Source organism: Necator americanus, chromosome II, assembly GCF_031761385.1.
Source record: "Necator americanus strain Aroian chromosome II, whole genome shotgun sequence".
Taxonomy (NCBI): Eukaryota; Metazoa; Nematoda; class Chromadorea; order Rhabditida; family Ancylostomatidae; genus Necator; species Necator americanus.
Window position 1 is genome coordinate 40220835 of NC_087372.1, and position 11780 is coordinate 40232614.

Here is an 11780-nt window from a genome sequence, read left to right on the forward strand (position 1 = left end):
CTATTTTCACGTATGTCTTTCGTGAAACCAACTTCTTCGCTCAATTTTTCCATATTTTTGCTTATATTCATATCAATTTTTTTTTGTTAACAAATACTTTTCACTCAAAAGAAAAGAAAAGAAATAAGAAAATAAGATTAAGAATAAATAAAAAATAAGAGAAGAAAATGCGTTTAAGGCTCCCTTTCCACAGAACCACAAAAAAAAACGTTGTATGGTTAAAACACAAAAGTGAGAGTTCTATTTTTATTTTTTATTTTAAATTTTATTTTTCGACTTTTACTCACCTGCATATGTATCTTCACGTAGCCCCGGCTATTCGTTCAATTGTTAACCTTGAGTCAAAACCCTTTACTTTTTCCCTATTCTTCCAGACCACATAAGCAGAATATTGTCCAGAAAAGCCTGCTTTAGCAGCTTCGGCTTCTCCGCTCCGTTTTTTTTCGAGCGCTATTTTCGATCATTATCTCCAACGACTCTCGACGAAATCTCGACGCTTCATCGTGTTTCTTGACACCGTCTCACATCCCCAGAACAGATGTAATCTCCTCGTTCTCTCCGGGACTCCCTCTCCTTCCACTAAAATTTCCCTCAACGATAATTAGTGGAGCAGTTGTGTGCCCCTGCCACAAGAATGGACCGCGGAAAAATTTCCTTGGACCTTTTATTGACTGTAACTGTGCAGAATAAACTGGTTGTGGAAAACTTTCGGGTATAATTATTGAAAATGAAAATTGCGCTTTTTCTAAAACTTACTGGTAGATTGATTGTACTTTTAACTCCGAAATTCTTTGCAGTATCGACATTTTTCCGTCTATGGCGAAAATTTCTTATGATTAACAGTTCCAGTTCAACCACGTTTCAGTCTCGGAAATGGTAATTTTGCAAGGGTTGTCCTTATTGGAAATTTTCAGGAAAAAATCGATTGCTGCACCAAATCACAAGTTACATACATACATTTAACCTTTTACATATTATTTTACAATATAATTATTATATTATATTACATTAAGGTATATTATTATATTATTATAATATTTTTCACATTTTATTTAACAATACTATTACCTATAATTTATACTGTATTCGGGCAAAAACAAATTCTTCGCTATGATGGAAATTGAAGAAAAGAGAGAGAGCGTTCTTCTTATTTCCAGGTTCCAGAAATTTCTAGAACGTTCCTCTATGAGTTAGTCCGAACATTTATGGATAGCTCTCATAATTTCTGTTGTGTTGCGATCCAAGCGAATTTACATGGATCCTCTTTTACCCGCAAGTCATTTAATTGCAGTGACGGGTAAAGACCAGCACTTTTTATTCCATCTATTTGTAGACAAGACTTTTTTCAAAAAGAAAAAAAAACAGGAAAGAAAACAAAAAAAAGGAACGGCTTGTCCGAAAACTATTTTACATATTCTATTAACTTTTGTAATTGTCCTTTTTTTCGTAGATTCTTCCCATCTACTAGCTTTTCAACGCTACTTCGACAGAAATATGTAGATGATGTTGATTTTAAATTTTATGATTTTGAATTCAAATAAGTTCCCCTGCGCCCTCTGTTTTCCAAAATTGAGCGCTTCAATTCTTTTGAACGGCGCAATTGTCTCGTTTCAAATTGAAGAAAATAAACGAAAAATTGATAATGATCATTGTTGTCAATTTGTTTCCTTTTTATCTGAAACGTGACTACAATTACGATCTGTGAATGGACGAGAGCTTAGACCTAGAGGAGGCTTCCCTGAACAACTTCTGATAATCTTTTCAAAAATTAACAAATAATAAAATTTTACCTGAAAAGAATGGAACGGCATTATTTTCCTGGTTATTGTTATTCAGCGAAGTTGTTCCAATTTTTTTCAGCAGAAAAATTTAATAAGTGATTTTTGTATTTATGTGGCTTTGATTTAATTACTCAACAATTTTTTATACCGTTGAAACGCTTTTAATTGTATGTTATTTGCTTGTACAGCGTTCAATATAAAGTTAATCGTTTTTAATCGTTTAAATTATAAAATAATTAATTAATTTAATTAGAAATTAGTCGCTATTTGAAAACAAAAGTGAAAATGGGACGTCAATAATATGTCACACGTGTTTTTAAAATGAGAAGAAGCAATGGAGCTTTGGAGTTTGGAAGGAATTCGAAAGAAAATTCATCGGCAGCCAAGAAATCATATGAATCGTGGTTTAAACTTCGACCGTATACAATTCTTTAATAATTTATTCATATTCTACACATTCTAACTCACTTATCACTTAATTAATTAATTAGTAAATTAATTCATGCATACATTCTCCACTTTTCTTGAGTCTGTGCTCAACCACCCCCGCACAGATCTGTTTCTGACTCGTTCATTCGTCGCTCTTCTCTCTCATTTTATAATGTTATCCGCGGATATATCTTGTTATGTGTAGATCATTTAATAACGATAGAATCTCAACAAACATCTTGTCGTCGCCGCGTTGTTGCGCTAAATCTTCTAGTTCTGGATCTATGACTCAAGGAAGCTATCACTGCTCGAATTCTCGTTCTAGGACTCTCTAGGATTTGGCCGTCGCGCCGGCGGCGACGGTCACAATCGCAGGGCTGTCTACTAGTAGTCTTGTTATTTTATATCTTATAGTTCGTAAAATTGTTCCTGAGAGTTGAAATAAACACACAAATCGAGAGGAAATTTGTTTTCATTTTTTTTGAATTCACTACAATTAGCTTTTGTACCAAATTAGTGCTTTTATTAGGGAAAGTTTTCCGAATACCTGTTTCCATTACTTTCTTCATCTACTAATTCTCTCTAATTCTAACTTCTAATTATTTTCTGACTCTAATTTGTCTTAACGTGGTATTTTCAAATATTAAACATTATATTTAAATCTGAATGATAACATAATAATAATTCAAATATATTTCAATTTCAAGTATTATTATAATTTATCATTATTCAAATTCAAACATAATGTTATATTATTTACACTATTACTGCTCGTAGAATTTTTACTCGTTGTTTGTTTTATTTTCTATTTTTTATTGTTCATTTTAATTAATTTAATGCGATTAGTTACTCGCTATATTACTAGTTAACATCTTTGCAAAGATCTGATACGGTAAAGTAGGATAAGTCCTACTAATCTTACTATGATTAATTGTTTAGTAGGACTATTTGCTTCCTACTAAACAATTAATCAATTTATATCTAAGCAATGCACGCCATAAATCAAAGGAAGGAAATATCAATGAAATTGCAAAACCGCATTCCTGCTTTGATTTCTGGAGAAAGAATGAGTTTACTCAAATAGTTTCTCACGAGTGACTCTTCTGCGTTATTCCATTGCAGCAGGAAGTTAAAAATCTCCAAGAAAACTTTTCGAAAATCCAGAAGTAATAAAATAAAATAAAATAAAATAAAATAAAATAAAATAAAATAAAATAAATAATAAGTGGATGAAATGATGTAACAGATTGCCACATTATTTCTCTTTTCACTGATTAAGGACTCCTTTGGATATTTTCGGGCAGAATAAATTGAGGATGAGCTAATACAACTTCAAGCTAAGTGACCTTCATTTAAAATATTCTCGAACCTTCTCAGCTGGATTTGTAGCGTTAGACCTCCCTCGAAAAATGTCCTATAGGTGGAGAACGAATTTTTTTTTAGCTTTCTTGCCATTGATGAGCGATGTATAGTAAAATGCTGGTTATCCGAGAAATTCGCTCGGCAAAACTCGCTTGTCCTTGACTGTGCGTTTTCTGCGAAGACTTTATTTCACGTATCTTAAGCTGCAGTAATTTCTTACTACATTCACTACCAGTAACTAACTGGTCGTCGTTATGTACAAAACCTAACAGGATGCTATTAATTCACTCTCAGAAACTGTTGAAGCTGGATTAGCTGGGGGACAAAACTGTACTGAGATTAAGGAGTCCATGCTAAGCTGCTGATTACGGTAGTTCGGTCTGCTAACGTGTGATTTCATCGAATTAATGGTTATAGGCTTCTAAATGATTAACTGCATTACAACCGACACACAAGTTTCGCGAGTTTTTCGGTCCGATTTTGGTTAGACGATTCACTGAGAAACTACATAAATTCATGGCAATTTTTTTTCCAGAAATCTGATTCCAGAAAAGGTTTAGAATGTGTTGAGAGTTCGTTGACATTTTTACGCGATACGTGTATTTTGTATTATCAGCGTTAACGGACTCTATTGTCTAAGATACAATTCTGATGATACGATGGGAAGTTAGAAAATAACTCACAGTATATGTTCCTTTTAGGACCCACTTTTTCGGACGAATTTTTCCCACTTGGTCACTCGAAAACCACGACTAGCTGTGCTTCGGGATACTCGTTTCTTTACAGGAGAAAGGAGGTTCCTGTAAAGAAAGGAGTACCGAATCGTTCAGACATAAGCGACCTAAGCGACCTAAGCGACTTAGGCGAGACTTAAGCGCTCATTGTAGCCCATTGACGTTGTTCAAAGATCGGAACAAATTACAAAATACAGCAAAGCTGTTAGTTTGACATTGAGAAAACAAAATATTTACAATTAGTAATTACAAAATCACAATAGAATTACAAAATATTTATTAGAAACTAACTATTTGAACTATAGCTGAGAACAAATTGTTCACGTGGAAAACTCCTGAGCAGATTTTTCACAGCTAGGAAAGGAATCTATACCTTCCAGACCTTCAATTCTAGACCTTCAGTGCGGGACTTTCGTCTTGTTTTGAAAAAAAAAATGAAATTTCAAATCCACATAAATGTAGGGTGCCAAAATACTCCAAATATCCTCCTGATCATGAATATAGTAAAGATTTTGTCTGTTTTCGGGAAATTAGCCCAATAATCAGATGAACACTTCTTTTTTTCTACGGAAAAATATCCACGGGATATGCCGATGCGGATGTTTCTAGGATTCCGGTGGTGTGAAAGTAATTAGTGGAGGATGGGGATTTTTATTTATTTATTCGTTTTCATTTTTACTTATCATGTTTTTGTGTTATTTTTTCAATGCTGTGGCCGTATTCTAGGAACATTTAAGGACTAAACACTTAAGCAATTTGTTTAACTGGAACACTCTTTTTGCGAGTAAACCAAATAAGGAGATTCTTTTTAATATTCAAAAAAAATCCTGGAACAGTTCAGGAGAAACAACCTAAAAGATTTGACAGAAACTAATCTGAAAGAAGAATAAAAAATTAAGCTGATTTTGACCTAATTACATCTAAATACAAAGGTTATTATGCTGAATTCCATTTTTTTCATTTTATTTCAGTGAGTTTCTTAATTTTGATATGTATAGGAATGTTTGATCCCATATCTTTAATATCGAACAGATTAATTTTTATTTAATGGAGTTCTTCCTGGATGTGTGTGTGTGCGTGTTTCTGTGGTTCTTACGCAGTCCACAAGCGTTAGAGTCGTGTTCTGCACCTCGTTTCTCTTCAAGAAATGTGAGGCCGTATGGTATAATTTTATAATAAATCTTTAGCGAAATATTACTAAAATCAGGAAAAAATGACCGTTCGTCAAGGACGTCGGACGGCGGCCGACTGCCATGCCCGACGCTGGAACGACGTTCGATGCCCGTCACCGACGGACGATCGTCGGATTCGGTTCGGTTCGGTGTGATCGCTACGCGTGCTAGCCACAACGTTGCTGGCGTAACAGTAGCTCGTCGTTCGCTTCACTCTCGTGTTCGTAAGAAGATACGTATCTTCGGCGCGCGAAGGAGCGTAGCGGACGGATCTGATCCGTTCCTCTACATCACTGCGTGCTTCTTCTCTCGCTGAACATCAGAGACTCATCTAACCGAACAGCTGTATAGCCGTCGTTTTTCTGGAATTTTCTCTCTTTTTTTTGAGTTTTCTAATAGCTTTCTTTCCAATTTTGTTCACATTATCAAAATTTAAATCCTCTATTGTTCCAATATAATCACAGTAAAATCCTTAGAACCTTAGCAGCTCTACGTTTGTTTTTCCTGAGCAGAGTCGTCAGTCAGATAATCCAGAATTAATTCCTGGCGCTCCGACTCGAAAAATTCAGAGAAAGAGGGAATTTCCAAGCTTGGGATCTCTTCTAAGAATGCTAGAATTCTAAGAATTTTCAGAATTTTGCTAACGGCAAAGCACTAACATCACAACCATGGTTATATGGTTACCACAGTTTTTTTTTATTCCAGAAAGAACCACCGTTCATGGGAAAAAATTCTTACTTTTCATTCATTTACTCTTTCAAGTGATTTCTTTATAGTTTCTGTTTTCTTCCATTGTCTTTTATGATACTGGTTACTTAAAAGGTTTCACACAGAACTATAAATTCTGGAAGTTTTCAAGTTTTCAGCATAACTTGTTCTCGAGTTCCCTCCGCTCATCCTAACTAACACTTATCCTACACCAATAGCATCGTACACCACTAGTGTCCATTTATACCCGTCTGTGTTCGCTTCACGACCGGTTAACCATATCGAGTACTCCCGTATGCCTATGTGCTTGTTTATTACAAATTAAATTACTTTTTATTAATTTTAAGAGTCATTGTAATACGTAATAATAAGTAATCATTGTAATTTAAGAGTACAATACAACACATGTATAATATAGTTCCACAAGAATTCAGTTTTCTAGAAAAAAAAAAAACCTTACAATTTCATGTAGTTTTGACATTTTAAAATTATTGTGTTAAATCCAAGCAAATAATTCTCCTAATGAGGGTCTTATCCACAAAAAAAAACCACCGGTTTGATAAGATTTAGAGAGTCTTCTCAAAGGATTTCGCCCGTTAAAATTGTTTTTTGGTGGATTTCCAGTTTCTCATCTCAGAAGGGAATTTGTCTTTGCCCGAACTTGCTGCAACGGAAACCGTAATGTGAAAGATGAGATCTTCCAGAGACGCGATGAGTACGAATGAAGAAAAAAAAAACCGCTTCATCATCGCGTTTCACATCCTTTCCCGGAGGGTCTTCGTTTTTTCTTTTTCTCCCTTGTCGCCAAATCAAAAGAGATTTGGATTTATCTTGCTTTCTTTTATCGCTTATCTTTTAATAGCTATTTTTCTCAAGGGAAAAAATTTGACGTTTCCTAGTGAAGAAACGAGGGTTTGATTTTTAAATGATTTTCTGACGATGAGTTCATCTCGGATCGGAACGCGAAACATTTAGTTTCTTCACATCAGAAACGTATCTCAGCTGTTAAATAATCATTTTTCACGAAATTTCTTCAGTAGAATCCATCAAAACTTGGTTTTTTTCAACTAATCAATTTTTCTTTTTCTTTTTATAAATATACAAGTGCTTAGTGTCAAAATAATATTACTATTAGATATATCTGAGACGTCATCTGGAACTTTTTCACTCTATTAAACGAGCTAATGGATATGTTCATTAACTCGGCGTCAGGAATTCGATAGGAAATTGGAAATCCAGGAAAAAGAAAAACAACCTTTGATAGGTTAAAAAAAATGGCAAAAGAGTTCTATTTACCAGGGAGTTCTGAGGAAAAAGAAAAGGTTAACCTCAGCTACAAATGCCCTAAGACCTAAAATATCCTCAAAGTTTGGTCACAAATTTTATCTTTTTTTCTACAACTTTTTTTGAATTTACTGAATTTTTCTTGTCACTCTTTTTGGAAATTGCTATTCTTAAGATTTAAAGGTTTAGTACTAAAATAATTTATTTAAATGTCAATTTCTGCAGTGAATTGCAGTCTCTTCCCGGTTATCAAGTTTTCTATGTATTATCTCGATAAATCATGAGCATAGTGTGAGACTTTAAAAAAATTACAAATAAAAATTACCTATAAATTACAAAAGTCTTTTTTCTTCAAGATTTGTCTGCAGGATTTGCAAGCACATAAAAAACTGCATATTAGATTCTTAGCGCAACTTGTCCGAGAACAATGAAACTTTTATTCATAAGGCACTTAAAAACTGCGATACTTCTCTCCTTGGAGGACCGGTTTTGTTTGCAGGAGATTTTTATGATCTTGCCGTTTATACATGATTTACTTTTCTTCCTTATGAGGGAATTTCCTCTCGAACAAAGTCGTAGTCAGGTGTTAGTTTTACCTTTAAAATCTCAAAGCTGCATGAAATTGTAAGGTTTTTCTAGAAAACTTAATTCTTCCTGATTTTTTTTACTGCTATTACTTTAAAAAAAAACAATAATTGAGGAAAACCAATTGGGCAAGTACAATGGAAAACCAGTGAGGGTGATGTTAATGTTAATGAGAGCTCCTCCATCGTATTTTCAATCAAACGTGGATTGAATTCTATAATTCAAAAAGGAAAATTCTCCTTTTTATTCTTAACCCTTTTATTTCTTCTTCTTCCTTTCACTTGAATTACATTTTACAGAGAAAAAAAGAGAGAGAAATTAAAGAGAAAGAAAATAGAGAAAATTGTGAAAATATTTGCTATTCCTAATTTTTTTCCACTTCTCTCTTCCCGATCAAAAAATCCTTACGCCTTACATACTTTCAGAGCGAAGAGGATGGTTGGTGAGATTATTTTGCCTATGGTTACGATGCTCGAAGGGTGTTTCTACTTCCCGGGTACTATTTGTCTTTTTGTTCTTCCTTTTCTTTTTGTTTTCTACAGTACAATCTGCATCAACACGACCTAACCGTACATTTGGAAATGGATAAAAACAGAACTGAAATTCTCTGTTTAAGTAGGTCTCGTTACGGTAGTCCTTAGAGCATCGTAAGTGCGTTCTGTCTATTCTTCTTTAGGGGCACTATTACCTTTGAAGTTCTATTCAAGAAGTTTACAGAATAAGAAACGTGCTAATGAGTTCTCTCTAAGAACCTAACCTATTAATGAGTTTAAATTTAAAAAAAGTGGCAGTCTTTGTTATGCACAGAGGCTGTTAAGGGTATGAGTACCAGTTGGGAACAAAAGAAATCATACCATGAATAGAAACTTTTTTCAAAAAAAATATTACCACCTCTTCATTTGAATAAAACGATAAACAAGCCGAAAAAGCAGAAATGCAGCAAAACACAAACATGAAACATTCATGCATTGCTATGTACTGTATATATAGTACGGTATTTGTATGACATGTTCAATGAAGCTACCCACTAACATTCCCTGGCCTTTGCCGAAGGAAGTACTGGAGTCAACGACCGGTTCTGCGGGAAGAATCCCGAAAATTCCTATAGAATGTCAATCATTTATGCGTGTAACGAAAAAAACCAGCAAAACTGTTAAGAAACAGTTTAACTTCTGTTATTTTTCACTCTGTTACTGTAGGAAAATTTACGATCTCATTTACTGTTTAATCCTGTTTCCGTTAGCCTTATAAACTCTTAACCAGACCCTACATCAACCAAAAAAAAGTTGCTAAATCGTTCAAATGAAAGTAAAAAGGCGATGACTTCAGAAGTTTTTTTTTATTTATCTACGTATTTGCTATTTATTAAAAATTTTTCGCTAATTATCTCTTTACAATTTTTTTGAAATGTTTTCTTGTTGTGTGAGCAATGTTTTGTTAAAACTATAATAGTTAGTTACTTAACGTTTTGACAACATTGTAAATATCGAAATTCCGGAAATGTTCTGAGGTTTTTAATGCTATGCATATCCACCATCAAGCTCCTCCTCTCTCCTTCCCAAGCCCCCAGTATTGTTCTAAATCCACCACGCAAGAACTACAAACAGGAAAACAAACCCCTCCATCCTTGCCATGGAATCCATGAAAAACAGGGGCGGATGAACCATCGTGTTCTTGCAGAATTATCACTCAACTTGAATGACGTCTGTGCACTATTCTTATTTATTTGTATGAATACACTTGCCCTATTTATTCTTAAAACCATTTTTTTTTATTTATTTTCTTAAAACCTTTCCCTCTCTCCTTCCAAATTTGGGAAAAATAAAAATAAAAATTAAACGAATAACTGCAAAAAAATTTCCCCTTAAATCGCTGTTCATAAAATCACCAATAAATATCCTTTGTATCACATTACCATAGTTATACTATCCTCTTTCCATTTCCTGTTATCCAACATTTCTCCCGATCGCTTTTTTTCTCGCACAGCTGCGAATACTCGTAGAATCCATGAAAAACAAATGTTCTCCGCTTACATTTCTTCTCGTATCGATAGAAGTCGGACCGTTCGTGATCGTATAGTCCCATCAAAGATGATGATTCCAGTTCTTTTCCATATAGTGGCGACAACTTTTACGAGTTGTGTGATGCTTACTTTTAGGATCTATCCATCTGTTAACGGATTCTTGTGCTTAACCACTAATTGCACACTAGAATAGATCGTAATAAGAATAAACTTTTGCCTCCTTTAAGTTTTTCTTTCAGTTCTTCTTTGGGTTCAGTTCTTCTTCTTAAGTTCAAATAGGTTTATTCTTCGCCAACGATAAAGAACCATACAAATTCGTCCCTCCTTTGGAATTCCGACAGAAGCTTTCCTGAAAGGCTGAACTGGCCCTATAGGGGCGGTGTCACGCAGTCGGTAAGAGGTTCCGCTGTGTCTGCACGATCGATCAAAGGTTCGAATCCGTCCCGGTGCTTACCAAGCCTTTCATCCTTCCGGACTTCCGAAAATTGGTACCAGACTTGTCTGGGAGGATAAAAACACTGACTTGACACATCGGATAGCCACCGGAAGTCATTGTATAGACCAGTTCCACGTTCCTAAACCTCTAACGATCCTGAATTGAAGTGAACGTGGTGGTGGGTCCCAAGCGGATTAATTAACACCGGGCAATTTATCCTTCATCGTTTATCTCTTCCTACTTAAAGCAGTTTTTCAACGCCCACAGTGGATTCGTTCTACATTAATTTCGTAGAAAAAGATAAAGTCACTCGCCTAACAATCAATCCACTTGGGATGCGCAAACGCGTTTTACTGCAATTCGTAATCGTTCAGGTTTTGGAACACATCCTACCCTCTGCAACGACTTGCGGAGGCCACCAGCCGTTCATCAAGTAAGTGTTTATATCCTCCCAGACAAGTCTGACACCAATTTATCAACGCCGGATGAATGAAGGAGGCTTGACCGGCACAACAGCGGTTTCGAACCATCGACCATGCGCCGCCACAGCGGACCTCTTACCGACTGCGCTACACCCGGCCTACAGTTTCAGATAGCTGAAATCAGAATAATCCTATAAGTCGTAGAGCATGAATCTCTGGAAATATCCAAAAAATGACCCTAAAAAATCGTGTAAAACTGAAATATACTCTCTACTTCACACTAATCCGTTTAGTTTTAGTGTTTTTCCTTTATTTCTCGCAGGACATCTACTTGAAAAATTACTTCACACCGTGTTGGACTAATTTTGACGGGACTTCAATTTTTTATGGTACTTCTATTGCTTTACTATCCTCTACTATCCTCTTCACTCAGTGCAAACTTCTTCTATGTCTCCTCGATTGTTTCCAGCTTGGAAAATTTGCAGAAAGATTCCAGAACAAGGATGTGATCACCATTTTTGTACCATTGTGCATCTGCTGATTTTCTCGCTATTTTGCAAACACGTTAACGATCTTCTTATTTTTCTCAAATAATCTATCCTAACATATTTAATTAGTCAAATATGTTTGTTTTTAATTGATAATTTAAGAAAAGAACTCATAGCAGGGTCTGTATCTATTGATAATTTGTGATTTATTTAATTCTCTTTGAAAATGTTATCTTGTTGTACACATTTTCTATGCGTATAAGTAGAGCACAGATTTTTTTAAAATCTTTTTTTTTTGCTCACCCGAATCTTTGACCATGGAATTTTTGTGAAAATATGTGAATCTTCTAGTGGAG